The sequence below is a fragment of the Notolabrus celidotus genome, chromosome 6 (genome assembly GCF_009762535.1).
Source record: "Notolabrus celidotus isolate fNotCel1 chromosome 6, fNotCel1.pri, whole genome shotgun sequence".
Classification (NCBI taxonomy): domain Eukaryota; kingdom Metazoa; phylum Chordata; class Actinopteri; order Labriformes; family Labridae; genus Notolabrus; species Notolabrus celidotus.
The window spans coordinates 27,762,571-27,782,140 of NC_048277.1; positions in this window are offsets into that span (position 1 = coordinate 27,762,571).

A 19,570-nucleotide genomic window follows, 5' to 3' on the forward strand; every position below is an offset into this window, starting at 1 on the left:
TTAGGTCTTAAATATAAAAAAACTGTGTGGGAGTAATATTGTGCGTAAGTGATACAGCTGTATACTTGCTCTATAGTCCTGACACAAAACCAACTGTGACTCAACTTGTTCCACATCCTCTGCTTCTGTGTTCTCTAATTAGAAATGTTTCTGCAAAATCTAACATGTAATCATGGTCTGGGAGGTGCTGGTCTTTTTTCCAGATGCAGGTGTAGACAAATACAAATTCTCTGAAAGCAAACTGTGGGTTTGAACATGCAGATGCAGAGGCTACATTCACCGAAGTCAGCAGAAACAAATACCGCAAATTATGGGAATTACAAGATGTTGATATAGGGCTGTTACATTGTGTTCTGCTTTGTATATACCTGTCTGATTATTTTTGCTTGTACTATGTTTAACAGTGAGTAGAGGAAAAAGAGGAAACCCCCTTCTGACTCAGGCATTCGTTTATTTTCATCAGCAAACGCATCAATTCCTTGATTTCATACTTAATACTCCTGAAAGATACATACAGCAAAAATCCTAGCAAAGAGATGCTAATGTATATTTATCAGGTGACATCTAGTAACTTTAGAATTCATTGAAACTGTTTTGTTTTTTTAGTTTGTTGTTTTTTTGCCACATGGTCAATGTGAATCCTGTATGCACTGTACTTTTAGCTCCATTTTGGTCCCTACCAACTCTTGAAGAATGTTTTGGTTCTGTAGCTGCTGAGAGCTCCTTCGATGTCGATCAGCTGATCTTTAATTTTGTTGAAATCAGGTAGTAAAATAAGTTTCATGCAGCTTCGCACCATCTCCAAACTCAAATCAATATGAAGCACCTCACACCTGGAAAAAGTCATCCACGCCTTCGTTTCATCACGTGTCAATTACTGCAACTCCTTGTACTTTGGCATCACTCAATCCTCAGTATTCCGCCTTCAAATAGTTCAGAATGCAGCAGCCAGGATCCTGACAAGGTCAAAAAAGAGAGACAACATAACCCCAATTCTTGCCTCCCTACACTGGCTTCCGGTCAGCTACAGAATTCATTTTAAAATCCTTCTGGTTGTATTTAAAGCACTTCATGGTTTGGTCCCTTCTTACATCTCAGAACTCCTGTCTCCTTATCACTCTTTCAGAGCACTCAGATGATCACACGAAAACTTCTTGTCTGTCCGAACAGCAAGGACAAAGAGATATGGGGACAAGGCCTTCTCCATCTGTGCCCCAAAATTGTGGAATTCCCTTCCCCCCACCATCCGATTCTCCCGCTCGGTCCAGACTTTTAAAAGTCGTCTCAAAACGAACTTTTATTCATTAGCTTTTAACTGCCCTTAAACACACTGGCTCAGATACTCACTGCACTGTTAACTGTATTTCTTGTCATTACTGTTGTTATTATTACTGTTTATTTCATTTTTAATTATATTGCTCTCTTACCACTCTTCTTTCCCTCTCTCTCCCTCTGTTTGTGTATTTTTAAAATTTTCATTTTCTCTTTGTGTTCCTCATTTTCTGTTGCAAAGCACTTTGAATCAACTGTGTTGTGTGTAAATTGCTATACAAATAAAGTTGAGTTGATTTGATTTGTTAATTTGTTGTGTGGTGTTACCTAGGTGCCGTACGATGGTTCTATTAGAGTTTTTTTAAAGTGAAAACTCTGTCCTACTGTAGCTTTAAATCTAACAAAGAAAAGCTGCCGGAGAAAAACCAAACAGTAAAGGGGCAAGCCGCTAAACCAAAACAAGAAGCTGAAAGCTTTTTAGCATGTTAGTAAGATAAGGGGTATTCAGTATTGGCAACTGTCCAAATGTAAGCATCAGAATTGGGGTGAGGAAAGAAAATCTGTTATTGGGACATCTCTAGCACAGAGGGTTACAAAGTTCATACCCTGCTCTTTGACCTCATGTTTACCGTCTGGAAGGACATGAGACATAATGACTCCTCTTCAGACATCACTAGAAATCACTGCTCTGTTAGCCCCAGACATTATTCCTCACATACCAAGGAGCCCTCAAACTCATCCCCCTCCACCTCACGTCAGAAACACTAAGTAGGCAAACGTGCTAACGCCCTCCTTCCATCACACTTAAAATATATGACCCATAAAAGCCTCTAAGAGTAAGTATGGAGTGAGTATATCTCTCTTCAGGCATCTGTCTGAAACACCTCAATTTGTCTTCTTTTTCCCTGAGGACCTGTGTTGTGGTTATGTGTTTATGGGAAGAATATTGCTTTACAACTGCCTGTAAGCATTCTCCAGTTTAGTGATCGATCACTTGTAAAACATGAGGTATGCAGCGGTTGATTGTCAGAAACTCTATGGTTCCAATTTTTCTTACTCAACCATTTGGTTAACCCCTTGGCCAATAACAGTTGTTGAAGAGGTAGGTTACATTGTTGTGTCCATTCAGGGACAGTTGAGCAGCTTGATACAGTGCATCTCTGCATTATATGTTGTTGTGTATTTTAATGTGCTTTGGCTGGGAGGTTTAGGGAACAATGAGAGAAAACTTTGCTTAAGTTTAAGGAACAAAAACATTTTCTTCTTGAGGTCAAAGCAGCTTTGAAAAGGTATCCAAGTTAACTATGAGGTGGCTATACCTTGAGGATGCCAAAACCCTTAGAGTCCAGCGAATGGCACAAAATACATTGAAGTTCACTATACTCACCCTCCTTGGAGCTAAAAATGACAACACCTTATATGTCAAGGAAAATGGGAGAAGGAAGCAGGAATAGGGCTGTCGGTGGAGGTTTGGGAGCAGATTTGCAGTTTTCAGTGGTCTTCAACTAACTCCAGAGACTGGAGAGAGCATTGTTGGAAAAATATTATCAGGTACTTTCCATACCAAGAAAAATATAGGGATACAAGACAGATGTGTCGGAGACAATGTGGCTCAACAGAGGGAAATTATTTTCATTTATTCTGGGACTGTCCTAAACTGAGTTTATATTGGAATGATATCCACGAGACACTAGTTAAGGTGTTTGAGACTCAAGTACCCATGACCTTTTAGGCTCTGTACTTGGGTCATGTTCTGTGTCTGAAAAAGAGGAGTGATATAAGGCTGCTGTAAGTGCTTTTAGCAGCCAGTAAAAAATCAATTACCAGAAGGTGGCTTAAACCAGCAGCACCAACAGTGCATGACTGGTTTGGAATAATTTTAGAAATATTTAAAATGGAGAAGTTGACTTACTCTCTGAGGATCCAAAAGGACAAATTGTATCACATTTGGAACAAGTGGATTCAATTTATAGCCCCAGTGTGAGCGGATTTTGTATGACTCCACCAACAAGGTAGTAACCCTCCTCCTCCTTAGAGAATAAAACATACATGTAAGCTCCCCTAGTTCTTATGTAAATAGTTATATATCTGATGGTTTGTGTAATGGATGTATGCAGGAACATGAGTGTTGATTACTGACTGAAGAGGTGAGGATTAATGTATATGTATGTGTTTAATTGTCAAGAGTATAAATGGATGCATTCACCTGGAAAGATGGAGGACAGAAACATTTCAGGACTGAGTGGCTATGTGGACATACTATTTCTCTCTATGCATACGCATATAAAAGACTGGAAAACGATTTATACAATTATCGATGAGTCGTAAATTTTGTATTGTTACCCTTGCCAAATAAAAATACAATTTAAATAAAAAAAAAAGAAGTTTACTATACTCCCTGCCCTGAAAGGAAGACACCACTAGATTGCCAGGATATCCAGCTTATGAACTAGCTAACAGTAGTATCGCTATTGCATTGAAGTCTTATCTCTAGAGCCAATATTTTAAAATATTTACTAGTTGTCCTTAACCTTCAAAACTATTTCTCTTTAAGAAGTTTGAATAGAATAAAAATAATAAAGCAGAAATCCTTGCTGCTTGTCCAAGCTAACTAGCTCTACATTACAGGCTAGGGAGCTGACTCTTTGTAGCTTTAGCCTCAGTCCTTTGGTTTAATTTAATGTATTTGGATGTTAAGTACATAATCAAGAACTTTTTGAATCCACTTGCTTCAAACCAGACAACTTTTTATGTCATCAGTTCAGTGAACTTAGCAAGCTAGCTACAACTACAAAAGCTAAAACTTTAAAATAGGCAAGTTGACGCTGTCTTTTTCAATCAGTAAAACCTGCAAGAATGAAGAAGTCTACCATTACTTACCTATCCCCTTTTTAAAAGATGACTTAGAATTTCAAGTGATTACCTGCCATGGAAACTTTAAATGGGCAATACTTTTATCAAAAGCTTGTCAATAGTCAGAAATTAAGGGGGTCCGTTAGTGTTTGGTCAACATCAATTACTCTGTTGGTCCTGGAGGTCTTACTGAACTGATCTGATGCTCCCTCTCTCTCTTCCTCCTCTTTTAGTTAGAAAAAAAAAAAGTAGGTGACCAGAGCACTACAGAAAACAATCAGCATTATCCAGCCTCCTTCAGACATGGCGGCATGTGTCCCTGATAGGATCTGTACTCCAGCGATGACAGACGGGGTGTAGCAGGGCAGATTCAAGGGGTTTGCAGTGTGTATGTCTTGATCTATGTGAGGCAGTTTGTGGTGGGATGTGGGGGAGGGGATCTGGACAAATACTCAGAGCGAGCTGTTAGGAATGGAATGGAAATGACCGGCCATAACCTGAGTTCACCTTTACTCTGGAGTTTTTGTGAATGGGACCAGTGTCACTCTCTGCGAGTGCGTGCCAAGATGAGGAATAGAAATAAGTGGAAAGCCCCTTACCACCGGCTTATTCAAAGTCTTTCATGTCTTGTTGACATAACATGTAATGGAACAGTTTATGTAATTAAGTTATCATAAATCATAGTATTTGTTTATAGTAGCTTATATATAGACATCAAAACTAGGCTCTAAAATTAAAAATCTGATCATATGTGTAGTGTTTTTTCACTTTATTTATTAAAGTGATATTCAGCTTTACAGCAGAAAAGATGAAGAGGAAATTTGAGATAGACCATTAGAGAGATTATCACATGTTCTCAGAGGTACTCTTGAATTTTTTGTAACAGACTGGTCATCAATAGCAACTTATCTATCTCAAAGAAGAATGGGTAAGAGTTATAAGTATAGGGGTATTAAATGTATCACATTAAAATGCTCTATGTATATATTTTCAGGTTGTGATTGCTGCATGTGCTAACACTGTATGAAAAATTTGTCCTTTTTTTTTTATCATGTTTTCTGTGGGAGTATTATGTGTTTTTTTTCTTTGTGGGTTTTTTGTGTATTGTGAAATATTTATTTCAGAATAAAATAATTTTAAAAGGAAAAAAATAATAATAATAACAAGTCTGATCTGTTTTTTCACTTTATTTATTTGAATGATATTCAGTGGCATGTAGATGAAATACTTTTTTAAAATAACTTTAAGAAAAGATGAAGAGGAAAATTTGAGAAATCAATACTAATGCAGACATCAATGAAATAAGAAAATGTAAGGAGTTACATCCAACAAGAAGATAGGTATGAAGAAAATGTAAAAAAAAAAGTTGAACCACAAGATATAAAGATTTCTTAAAGAGGTGTCAGCTATGTGTACCTGCATGGCTCCAGCTTCTGCAATTAAAATAACCAATCAAACATACATGACTAATTTTATTACAGGTATAAACCAAGTAGCAACCTCTGGTCGAAAAATATGAGTCCAATGCAGAAGTGCTAAAAACTGCAGTTCAGGATCCGCTTGAGGCTGGCTCCTGAAGTACCGGAAGTCACATACACACCCATTCTAAAAAGACGATCTTTACAGCAGAAATAAACATGTTTACAGCCTGGTACAAAAGACGAGTGTAGTCTGGATAGCTAATTTCTCGATCGGCACATTGTACGGGGGGTGAATTTGATTCTAACGTAGTACTTTCAAAGATATTTAGATTACGAGAGGCACAGCTGCAGTAACACTGTAGCTGTTGGCTAGGAGGCTCAAAGCCCGCCTGTTTACGTCACAATCATTCGACAGCAGCAATATGGCTGCTGCCAACGATTTGCTTCAAAACAGCTCTTCAGAAACAGATGGGTGACGTCACGGATCCTAAGTCCATATTTTATACAGTCTATGGTATAAACCAGGGACGTTCTGCAGTGACTTATTTCCTAACAGCTTACACCATGTTTTAAATTAACTAGTCCAAAAGTTGAAAATGTTTCAGAAAACAGTAAACATTGAGCATGATTTATTGAACACAGAAATAATCTGAATCACAGAGTCTGCCTGTAAACAATGTCAAATTGGTTTGCCAAATGTAGCTAACGTTAGCATAGCTAGCACTTCATTCATCTTAGCAGGTTAACGTCCACATGCCTGTGCTGGTTACACATTGCTCCACTTGAGTGGGTATCGCAGTTTAACCAGACACAGCCTACATGTAACTTTATCTCCATGTTCTAGAACAAACACTGCCAAACCACGTCACACTACGAGATGTCATCTGTTATCTCTGCTTGTTTAGATCCTGGTAGTAGAGCATTATAGCATAATTTCCTGCCCCGCCTAGTCGTGGCAGATGGCTGTCTGCCAACAAGTCTGATTTTGCTTGAGGTTTCTGCCTATGAAAAAAACATTTTTGTTGTGATTTGGCTGTACATGAATGTAACTTGATCGCTCTGTTGACCAGCGACTGCTGCAATGAGGATTATAGCCTCGACACATGGGTTGCGCGCTCAAACCGCCAGGCCAACAGTGCCCCATTGACTGAACCTCAAACTCAGCTCTAAAAAAATACCTGCTATGCTTTAACAAATTCACCCATCAAAATAAAATATTCAATCTGACCAGTATTTTGTTAAAATCATCTGCAGTTCTGTCCTCTCTGTCATGATTTGCTTCTCATTGCCATTGTTGTAATGATAATCCCTGGCCTGTAATCTGTTCTACTAAAACAGTGCCACAGTTTGGACTTGCGTTGACACTTGTCTTCAGCGAGCACTTCTGCCTCAGCGTTTGATCTACTCTTCAATTACACCATGTAGCAATCATCTCCACATCCCAAAGATGGTGATTGAAGTTAAAAGGATTCACACTGATAATTTGCCAACACATTCTGCTATGTCAGGCAGGCGCTTTACAGAAAGCTGAGTATTCAGGGAGTTTACGTCTATGTCAGATTTGATCCCTGAATCTATAATTGTAGATATTTACTTTTCCGGTTAATTTCCATGCCCTACAGTAGTAGTTGTGCTGGTACTGTAACACACAGTGTTCACTAGGCTGTGTGTTTTGCTTTATGATGACACCCTCGGGTATACATGACAGCTAAGCACTCGGAAGTGGGGCCCCTCTTCTGAACATTCACAAACCTTCCTTTATGTGACAGGTTTTTCCAAAGGTGGAAAGGTGAAACATGAGTGACTTCAAATCTATTGAAAAGTCAGACCTGTCCTTGAAGGAAACAAGAGAGTTTAACAAACAAGCATCCAGACAACACAGGATGGGATTAGCACCTCTGTAAATATTGCACAAGGATTATGTTATGTGTGATCATGCTAATGTTTCCACTGTTCAACTTCAAATGAACTAATGTTTCAGTATAACAACAGTGTTATTTTTGGTTGACAATGTTGGCTAATTTTCCGGATTTGCTGATGGGAGTTGGTGTTGAGACTTCGCTCAGCTTGTTGAAGTTTAAAACATTCGGACTGGCCGTTCCAGAGCATCCAAATAAAGTTCTGCAACCTTTGAAGTTAACATTTTAAGGCTGTGAAAGACAACTGAGCTGGGCTGGCACATTTTTAAGGTTCAGAAATTTTACCTTCTTGATACAAAGTATATCTTTGTATTTTCTTTATCACAGTGTCCATTGAGCAGAAATAAACACGTTTCAGACCTTGTACAGCCTCACAATACTTCCAGAGCACTTAGGTCACCAAACCAGCTGCTCCTGGCAGTACCTCAGTCCAGACTCTCTACTCGTGGGGACAGAGCCTTCTCAGTGGCGGCCCCAAAGCTGTGGAACAGCCTACCTTTCCAGGTTAGAGCTGCACAGTCTGTTGAGCAATTTAAAACACTACTGAAAACCCATCTTTTCTCCTTGGCATTCAGTCCGAGCTAAACAAGAATCCTTGGCTTTCACTTTTTACTCTTTTTATTTCCTAAATTGAGCTCTTACTATTCTTTTATTGTTTTTATTTATTTTTATATGTGTGCATGATTGTATTGTATTTTAATAACTGTACAGCACTTCGGTCAACTGAGGTTGTTTTAAATGTGCTTTATAAATAAAGCTTGACTTGACGTTTACAGCCTGGTACAAAATTGGCTTCAGTCTTACTAGAACCATTTCTCCATTCCTACACTCTGTATGGGGTAGTGAATTTCTTTATGGCTCATCCATTCTGGCGTTATTAAGGGAACAAGTTTTACAAACGTAGGCATAAAAAAGGGCATGGCTAACTTGACTGACAGGCACATTGTAGTTGTCAACCAGGAGGTTATAGGTCTACCTCAATTCCGCTTTGCCTCTTGCTAGGTGGTCCAAAGTAAGATTCAGTAAGCTTGTCCTATATGGCGACAACCAGCGCCAATGGCGGGTAGACAATTTGTTTGGCATGTAAAACAAAAACCCACACCCGCCAGTGGCCGATGGAAAATTTTGTATTGCATGTGAGATTTTGTTTTCATACTATTGCCCATTTCTGCCGACTGTCAGGCTATTTTGACGGTCGCAGCGCTGTACTTTTGCCTTTTTTAAGTTGTATTTTCATAATAAAAACGTATGGTAATTACTTGAAATCAAATAAGGCATGATTTTTTTATTTGGCTGATGAAAAATATTTTTGGCCTGTACATTTTTGGAGGTCACTAGCCAATGGCAGATGAGGTAAAAAGTAAATTTTATGCCCTGGCGACAACCATTGTTGGGCTACAAAACTCAGCTTCAGAAACAAATGTGTGACGTCAACTAGTCTACACCCATATTTGTACAGTATATAAGAAAAACTCACTGATTACCATTTTGGTGGTCCAAAAATGTTTTCAAATTAGAGTGAGTATGACCTTGTACAACCAGGATTGCAAACAGATTTTTGCACTTATATGAAAAGGTGCTCTAGTCATAAGGCTACTTTCTTAAACAAATGACCCCATGCACTATTATTATAAATCATCTGACAGAAGGTAACAGAACAAACTAACTGAATGCTCATGATGGAAGGCAGCATCAACAAAAGAGCCATTTATCGCCATATACCTCTCACACCAAAGCCATCCTGTCCACCATTGTTGTGCTGTTTAATCCATGGACTAAATCTGTGGTGGATGTGCTCAATCCTCCATATCATCCACAGCCTCCATTATTCTGAGCTGATCTTATTTATAGTCCACTACACATTGCCACCAACAGTCCTCTTTAAGGATGAAGGATAAATCCATGGGATTAGGATGACTCAGCATTTTCCCTGCTTTGTAAGGGCTGGCCGGGCGTAAACCTTGAGTATAATCAATGTACAAGACAAAACAGCTTTGGTTTTAGAGATTGAAGGGGATGAATCACATGATAAACACTCACAATATTGGAAATAATAAATGGAAAGTCAATGTTTGTGCTTCTGAAAAGTGATTATGAGCTTTATGACCTGACCTCATAAAGAGCACGGTCTGAGCTGCTAAGGAGCTGTGCTTTTGGAGACTAATATTTTCTTTTGTGTACCTGATTTTATTATCACAATGGATTAAGCAAGTTTAAACAGAGAATGTAACTGAAGTAGAGCATTAAATTGACATTTCTGCATAATTGCCACATGAATCATTGAAGTATTCCAAGCTATTCGTCTTACGTATCAATCCAGCCACCCATCAGCAGACACACACACAGCCCCTACCAAAAAGCTTAATGTCAATGTAACAACTTCTTATTCTTTACTTTTGTTGGCACAGCTTTAAACTTCATCAATCAATGTGTCCGGGTTTTTCAAGTAAAAGTAAAAATAAATAAGGTGCAGTGTTGATTAATAGTTTGAAGAATAAACCACCTGTGGCGGTCTTTTGTCATTTCGCTAGCGGAGAATATTCTGTGTGCCTCAAAGCTGACGTCTAGACCTGCTTTGAAGTCCCACGGCAGTTCATTGTGAGAGATGGGAGCAACCACTCCAACATGCCTCAGGTTATTTATCCAACCAAAGACGGGTGTTTTCAAGAGTATTACAGGATGACAATACAAGGGGGAGATAAATAGAAAAGAGAGATTAAAATTTTTTAAACAAATCAGGAATTTGTAAACCATTAAAGATATCTTCTTTTGTGAGAAGGGGCTCTGAAAGATTAGAGGCCTGGCCCACCTGGGGTTGAAACCCTCTTTACATCTTTAAACTTCTCAAAGACAGTTCCTCTCGAGTGTTTTGGCATTCCTCTTGGAAACTTGTGCTGCACAAGGAAGAATGAAACGAGGAGGGACCAACTCAGATGTCAGTGACTTGACCTTTAACCTCTCACAGGCTGTGGGCAGCAAATCAGAGTCTGACAATGTGGAAGAAGAAAGCAATCGCTTCTTTCAGCTTAGATTAGAGGGATGAATAAACTCCCAACTTGTTTGTTTTCCTGCACTCCTGTGTGTGTGTGTGTGTTTGGGCTCTCCTCTTGTTTTTTTTTTAAAGTCAGGGGGATGTTAGCATTAGCAGCACATGTGTTGCTGGTCTCTTTGTGACTGTGCAGCTATGGATTAGCACTGACGAGCGTTGGATTACAGGGTCCCTGCTGGGATGTCAAAGGGCCACGCTGGCTCCTTTCACCCCCGCCCTCCGTGGAGCAAAGCATCAGTGGCAGGGGTTACCTACCATCAATGATTTGCTTCAAGAAGATCAGAAGGCCTTTTCAGCATTCAGGGTCACTATTGACCTGCAGCAGCCCCCCCCTCACCCATGAATTACGCCCCAGTTATATCTTGGAGAGGCCACACAAAAGGATCCCCCATGGAAATCTGGATTCGAACAATGGAGTTTAAAGGCTCCACGAGAACCAACGAGTGCAGTTATGAGCTCTGAGCACAGGAAAGTGAGGCATTGTGTGCAAACAATACAAAGAGACAGCCCTTATTAAAGCACAGATACAAGATGTTAGCAGGAAGACTCAAATGTTTGAAGAATGAAAACTATAGAAGGACATTTAAAAAATAAAACAATAGTTGATGCAAGTTCACTAGACTAGATTGATTGGAATTATCTATTACGTGACTAAAACCAGCCTTTCACACCTCTAAAATTATCAAGAAATTTCGGGGGGGTTCTGCCCCCACAATTTTCCCAAATTCCTTCATACACTGCCTCACAGTGTGAAACTTTCCCTGGATGAGGGGAGTGGTGGGCAAGGGAAGATGAGTCTAAGGCAGTAGGGCCTGACATCAAAGCTTGCTGCAGAGGAAGAGTGATGATTACAACATGATTTTAAATGAAACAGTTTTTGCATTTATATGAATGCTAAATGTTAATGGATATCTCTGATAATCTCGTCTCGGAAATAAGTATTCCTTCAACGTGTCACTCTTCTGAGTTTGCACTGGATACACGACATTGATGCTATTTCCCCCACTTGCATGCTTGAGTCAGTGAATCATATCTTTCATATACTCTTCTTTCTGTCCAGTGTATCTCAGTAAACAGGTAACAGGTCTAGATACTTTCATTGCATGTATTACAGGGAAAAGCGTACCAACATATTCACACATTTTCAACTCTCTATGAGTTCCTCTGCGGCTTCATCACTCTGTCTGGTGTCTCCTTTGTCCACGCTGTCACTTCTGTGTAATGTTTATGCAGCCTAGAAAAAGTAGCATTGTGTTCCTGCTGTGTTCTCAACTCGCTCTAGCTACATTCAGAAATGTTTTTTAAAACTTTTGCATTCACACATGCATCCAAATTGGATTGAGTTTTTTTGCATGTGTGAACAGAACTTATTCTAAATGATGGTAAAAATAAAAATATGTAAATAAAATAGGTTTTATTGATTTTTTCATTCTTCTATCGTATCTCTCAAATTTTGTATGCAGCAAGCCAGGAAAATTCTCCTGAAACCCTGACCAAACACTAATAAATTCCAGAGACATTTGTCTGAACTTCAAAATAAAAAAAGCTGCGTTATAAAAGTGATGAAATGAGGATGGAAATTTCTAATCATGAGGACCTGCCACAAGCCAACGCTCGCCACTCTAACCTGCCTCAAGACAGTGGAATCCTGAAAAAATTACAAGGCATGGAAAAAAGAATTGCTTCCAAACTTTGTGCAACTTTACTACGAATTTGCTTTGATACGTCTACATGACAAGAAGAGTCAGCCAATGGAAACCTTGTATTTACTTACACGCAACAGCAACTAATTTAACTGCTAACCACATCCACTCTTAAACCTCAACAGATTATGTGAGACATGGTGGGAAATAACCTAAAAACACTAAATGGCATCAGATCCCTTTTCCATACCTAAAGTTGTACATTTCTTTTCCCAGAGGATCACCCCATGTTTGATTTTTTTGTACAGTGAAATGTTCACTGGCATAAATGTCTTAACACTTAAAGCTTAATAAGTCATCAAATCTGTCCGATTACACACACTTCTAGACTCCACACATTCTCTCCACCAGCGTAATCAGGTCTGCGTCTGTGATTTAACAGCAGTATGGCCTTGTGGAACTTGCAGCCATCACAACTAAAAGTGGAAACACATTGCTAAAAGGCTTCAGTTGTGGATTCTGACTGACACTCTGGTCTATGGTACATGTTATAAACAGACCATATCATCATCCCAGTGAAGTCATTGGCCGTGAAATAGCTCTGCTTTTATTTTTCATTCAATTATTTCATGTCTATATTAGGTCAGCGTAAAGGATAATGATGGTTTTCGTTTAAATTTTCACCAACCCTGTCCAAATATTTCATCTCAAATGAATGGAAGAGGATGTGTTCATACTAAATGCAACACATATACCTAAAAGTGTGTTTCCATGTGTCTTGCTGTGTTATGTTCAGGTGCTTGCGTGCATGCCTTTTGCCTTGCATGACTCATGGCTTTTTGCCAGATGTCCCAGAATACACCCGGATAACAAGTAGCCTTCAAGCAGTGGAGATGCCAGGGGAGGCTGTTCTTTTTTTTCTCATGCTGGTGCGCTCGGCTGGACAGATAATTTTGGGATTGTAGCCAGAGATTTTTGAGGGAATATGAGAGGGCAACCTCCTGCAATCAGGCAGTGTCAGCGACCAGTCGAGTGCAACGCAACGGCGAGCTGCCACTCAAGATGCCGCCAGATCATCCCTTAGAAGTCGACTCCTGATGAGCTGTGGATGTGTGTGTTTTTATGTGGCTGTGTGTGTCAGGGAGAAGACTAAAAATGACAACAAACAGCTGCTATAGATGTTTTCCAGGTTGTGCAACAACCCACAGGAGAGAAATAAGGAGTCAATTAAAATCATGTTCAGTATTAAGTGCTTTTAAACACCAAAAGAACTTTAATGTCTGAGTGACTGGACTCATACTGTATCAGATATCTGCTCACACCATCTGTAATATCTATAAAACAAAATAGATTTGTTCCCTATAAATGTCACAATGTTTTTTTATTGGTGATGTCATGTTTTATCTATATTCATTTCTGCATGTCTGAGCATGTGTGAAGTTGACCACACTAGTAAATAATAGGAAGTTGAAGGCCACTACTGCCCTCTACGTGTTGCATGAATACCTTCAGTCTCATGTGCTCTCTGTTGAGCAAAGCAGCATACATAAGCATGTGGCACGGCTCTCACTGTAAATGGGTCTGTAAATGTTCTCAAACCACAGCAGTGATACAAAGAAAAGCTAGGGAACTGCTGCTCACAGGGAGTTAATGCTTAAAAAAATACATGACACCGGCCAGACTGTTCCAGTTCGAAGGAAGACACCCTGCAGTGAGCTCCCAAAATCTTTGGTATCACACAGCTAAAGGCCTTGTATGGACAGGCAGTGGGCATACAGACATACATTGAAGCCCCTCTATGGGACCCTGATGCTGTGCCCATACCCCCTGTTGCTCCTCTCTGTCCCCCCGAGTGGGTCCTCCCATTCATCGGCTCATTTGAATTCCAACATGGGAGACCTCTGATGAGCCGGGTGAACTGTTACTCTACCCGACAAGACTGCTAATTAATCACAGCGACTGTACACACACTGCCTCTGCGGTGTTGACTTGTGATCATAAATCTGCCAGTTTGCACCTAATGAGTTGGATGCACCTGTCTGCAGCCAGTAATTAATCACAGCAAGGCATGCAGGCATACATCAGAGGGTGTTTGGCTTTGCCCGTTTAATGACTTTAAAAGAGGTATGCACCGAGAACAGACCATAATAAACACAACAACGCAGTTTGCGCTAGAACAGTTTAAGCCAACCCCAGTTTGTGTTCTTATATTATCTTCACGGTAACGTCAAGGATCTGAGTTTATTTTTCATTGTACCTCGCCCGCTAACTTTTATTGTTGTGCTGTGATTTCTTTTATTGTTTTTATGAGTGCTGTGTTGTTTTTGATAAGTACTCAGGTCTGCTTTGAACAGAACATCTTGGTGGAATTAAATAAAGCTGACATCTGGTTTCAGAGGGATAATTTTGCAGCATTTTTTAAATAACTAGGAAAGTTGTTCCAAGATGCTAACCACAGTTTTAAAGTATTTCAAACACCCTCAGTGCTCTGCCAAGAAAAAACTGAGATTTTATATCAGCTTTTAAGTCACAATTCTAATTTGACAGTCAAGCCAAACATAATAGTAATACATTCTACAGTTTCTTCATGATGCTAGTGGGTAGCGTCGCTTTGATCAGAGGTTGGAGAGGGATGGCACCAGGTAAGATACAGTGACCTAGAGCCGGAAAAAAATACTTGGGAAAAGTCGGAATCACTGTGTAAAGGAGAGTCACTGGAGTGCAGAAAACAAAAGAAACGATCCGTTTCTTGGTGGAGAAGCAGCAAACAGACAACGCCAGCGTCCTCTCCCCTCAAAAGAACTGCACTCCATGAAACATGAAATACACTCCATGAAACATGAAATACATATCCCAGGTTGCATTGACCCAAAATGTAGATTGTTTAATAATAGGAATTTGGGATGCACTATATTATCGGCACATTATCGGTATCGGTTGATATTGGCTTTAAAATGAACTATCGGGTATATAATCAACGATAATATAATGGGCTGCTGCACACATGTTGGGCTCATGTTTTAAGTTCAATTTGAATGAACAGCAGTCTGTAAGGTACATGTAGCTGACTAATTTAGGCACATTTACTGTCAAAGAGTAAACCATTTTATTGAATTTGGGTTTAATTGCTGTACAGTTGCACTTTTCACATGTTCCCTGTGGACAGAGGTTAGGTTTACTTACTATGTCAAATGTGAAATTGGCCAAATTTGCCCTGGTTGTGGTTATTGTTATGATTGTCTTAGGGAGAGCATCATCCAAGTTTTAAGTAGGATGTATCTTTTTGTATGAATTTTGTTTGAAAGCAATTGTCATAAACAAATATGCAGTATTAAGTGTTTTTCTTATTTTGCACAAGAAATTAATATTACATAACAAATGTGATGAGTATCACCATAATACTGTAAACTAATTCCAATACAGAAGACAACTGATGATCTCTGCAATTAGGTGTGCGGAAAAAAATATCAGTATCGATAATCGGTTAAATAAGAATATCGGCATACCATATATTGGCAAAAAATCCAATATCGTGCATTTCTCTCTCATGCTTGTAGATCTAATTTGTTCTTGAGATGGATAAAATATATAAATCTAAAAAAAATCAATGAAGGAAAGCATTTACAGTACTCAGTGTCCTCAGTGTGAAGTTTCCTCTGCATCAGTTGCTTTTTGACGCTGCACCATTGGCCCTCTCATTGAAATAGTCACATATTGGAACATGGCAGCACTTATTAATGTCATTTCTCCCCCATTGACCAATCAGAATCAAGAAGAGGTGGGAATTCGAGTGTCAACTTTTCAATAACAATGCCGGAGATTAATCCGCTCATGGTTCATCTCGCCCTGGCTTGAGGCTATGATATATGTCACCAAATATTGAGTTGCATTTCCTTTGGATTATTTTGATATTTTTGTTTAATTTTATTAAACAAAAACAAATATTAAGCATTCGAAATAACTTAAAATAGGTCATACGGTCGCTATCAAGGGAGGCAATTTGTGGAAACTAGCAACAGTGAGAAGCACTCCCACGCTGCCAGAAAAGACCACTGTCAGTGGCCTCAGTTTCCCTTTGAGAAACTTTATTTTGAGCCTGGCAAATGGAAAAAAAAGTTGGACCCAGCTTCCTTCAAATGTTAGAACCCCTGAATGACCTTGATTTTGAAAGATTACCAGAGAAACAGCCTCAGCTCTGTGATATCAATATAAGGCTAATAGATGAGAGCCACAAACAGCGCGCAACAGTCTCCCTGTCAACTCATTTGTCCCCTTCTGTTACCCGTACCAGCTCTCATCTCATCTGTCCTTGTTTATGATGGAGGTTTGCTAGACCTCACATGACTTCCTCTGATCACTTCCTCCACCTGCAGAGTTTCTCCCTGGTGATTTAAGCCACTCTGGCACTTCTCCCGCCTCTGCCCTTGTTCCCCAACAGTGGGGGGGGGGGCTCTCTTTCTCCTCTCCCTCGCAACCTTCCTTACTCTATTTCTTCTTCCCTTACTATCTTCTCTCTTCCTCTATTTTCATCTTCTATTTGGCTTCCTTTTTTCCCCACTTTCTTTCTTCACTGTCACGCTCTCTTGGTCTTGTTCTCTTTTCTCACACTCCCTCCCTCTCTGCCTCCTTCACAGCAGCTCCCTCTGTCTCCCAGATCACCACAGGAGAGCCCACAGTTTGGCCTCGCTCCCCGTCTCTGCGTGTGAACTGTGTGTGCGCCGTTTAGATCTTGCCACTAAGGTTAGAGGAGGCATGCAGGAGACGATAAGTTACATCAAAGAATCTCCTCTGCGCAGGTGTGAGGGTTATCCCGCAGCAGCAGCAGACGCAGTGACACGCACAAAGACACAGTATTAATCTGAGAGTGTGATGGTTGTGGTTGTAGTTTTCTGCCAACGGAGAATAGCTTTGAAGGTCCTTCAGGCACCAGAAAATGTTTTTACATTACAAATATAACACCCAGCTGCTCACCCCCTGTGGCATGTGTTTACTCTCTGATGTAGCAGACGCACAAACACACACACACACACACAGACAGACACACACTAAAACAAGGTGCAGAAACACCGCATCTTTCGTGAAGTCACACAGATACACACAACTGCACTCACACCTTCTATTACACAAATAACACACATAAAAAGAACATGTTTAATGATAAACAACCACTGATGAGCACCAATTAAACTCATAAATTCAGGATTATGCATTCGTGAAAGACGGCACCAAGCTTTAGGAATAAAGAGGATCACACTCTCGGTCACCACAATTGCACTAATGGCTCTAATTATACTGTTCCATACAAAATAGCTTAATTGCAGTTTGTTTACACATGTGGCGAGGTCTCCTTTTTATGTAATTAAGACCATATGCACGCATTGTCAGAAGATATAAAAAGTACATTAGTGGGGGGAAAAAGTTTATGAGTCACTACAGCATTACAAATGAGGGTTTATGGTGAAGAGGGTTATGCTTGGTGTTAGCAAACCTAGCCTGAAAACATAATAAACATGCCTCAGTGTTTATTGGCTTAGTTCTTTTGCCTATATTGTTTTCACAAGCATAAACTGAAATGATGCTCAGCTGTGAATAAAATCATACAAAAGTTGGCTATTGTATTTGAGACTCCTTAAGATTTTTTCTGAAGATTAAATGCGACATTTAGTTTGTTTTGTGGGTTTTTGTGGGTAAAGTCTGTAGGGATTGTCAGATGCTTGTGGACAGTGTTTCTACAAACTTACTGCTTGCCAAAGGACGTCTCATTTTATTTAGTTTATGATCCCTCGATTGTCCCACCTAAGGTAAAACGACTTCTATCTGTGCTTTGTTGTGAAGTGTAGGGGGGATGTGCAGGTCCCTTAACCTGAGATTAAAGTGCATTAAACTAATTTTCTTTTTGAAAAAAGCTATTTTAAGTGCAACGCTGACAGAAATAAATTGTACTCCTTTAGTTTAAATGAAGCTGTCTTGATAGAAAAGTCAAAAAGAGTTAGCATTGGCACAGTGAACAAGTTTTGGCATTGTGCTAAAGAGTGTGCATTTTTTGCATTTAGCTTTCTTCCACTACTTACCAATTACATCACTTTTTTTTTTTTAATTCAAAGTTATATTTTTGGGCTTTATGCCTTTATTCGATAGGACAGCTGTAGAGAGACAGGAAACGTGGGGATAGAACAGTGGAAGACATGCAGGAAATGGCCGGGAATCGAGCCGGCGACCCGTGCGACCCGTGCGACCCGTGCGACCCTTGCGACGAGGACTGTGGCCTCTGTATGTGGGTCGCTTAGACTGCTAGGCCAGGGGTTCCCAAACATTTCAGCCAGAAACCACCAAAATATCAGCGCCAAAGTCTTGCGACCCCCACTGTCCCTCAAAGTGATTTAATGTGGCTGCATTTAGCTGGTCTGAAAAAAATTTGCCTCCCTATATGAGTGTGTGGCTTTGTTTCCTGTGCCTTTATGAATTATTCTACTGATGCTTTTGATAATTAACTGTTCTCTAATTCTAAATGTAGGAGTCATCTAAAGAAAGAAAAGCAGAAAACTCATTACATTTTCTACTTTCAAGGTTTTATTTCAAGTTTAGCTACTATTTTTGTCGATATTTTTTTACTATAATGGGTAAAATGTACTATTTTCAGATAATTAAAAAAATTAAAAATTCTGGAAGACATCTCACGACCCTCCATTTGTGTTTTGTGACCCCCAGGGGGTCCCGACCCACACTTTGGGAACCCCTGCGCAAGGCCACCAGCGCCTCACCAATTATATTACTGTCTCCATTCATCTCTGCAAGGCACAAGCTAATGAGCTAACATGCTAAGAAGCATATAGCCAACAGAAGAGAAGCTAACTAAATTTAGCATTCTGATATGTCTACTTTGAAATTTGAAAAACACTGGACGTAATGTTTATCATACTTTTTGGTGGGCGAGGGCACATCATCAGTCATGTTGGTCTCTGGATCATTGGATGTTTCGGCCTTTAACACGAGACACCAGGGCAGCTACAGGGTGATCAAACCTGAGCCTGTGTCCCGCACCCACCTGTTCCCATGATGTGCACTGGTCTTTACAGTTGGGATCCTGGCTTACATGTTTTTAGCCCAGCATGGGTCCTTTCACTTAAGCCATATCCACTGGCTGCTTCCTTCCAGTGAGAAGCAGCCAGGCAAATAATAATACCAACCCAATGTTCTGAATATTCCTAGAGCAATCTTCAAGTCAACATCTCCGCTGAATTTGCAACCAAATACCTACAAAAATAAAAAACGTCCAAATGGCCACAGATGGACATGCACTACCTGATACACATCAGCATTATCTCTGTGCTTTCATGAGCATGATGGTAGAATGCAAACAGAAACATTTATCTCATGCTGTGTTTACGTACAGTCTCACAGAACCACTCGCTT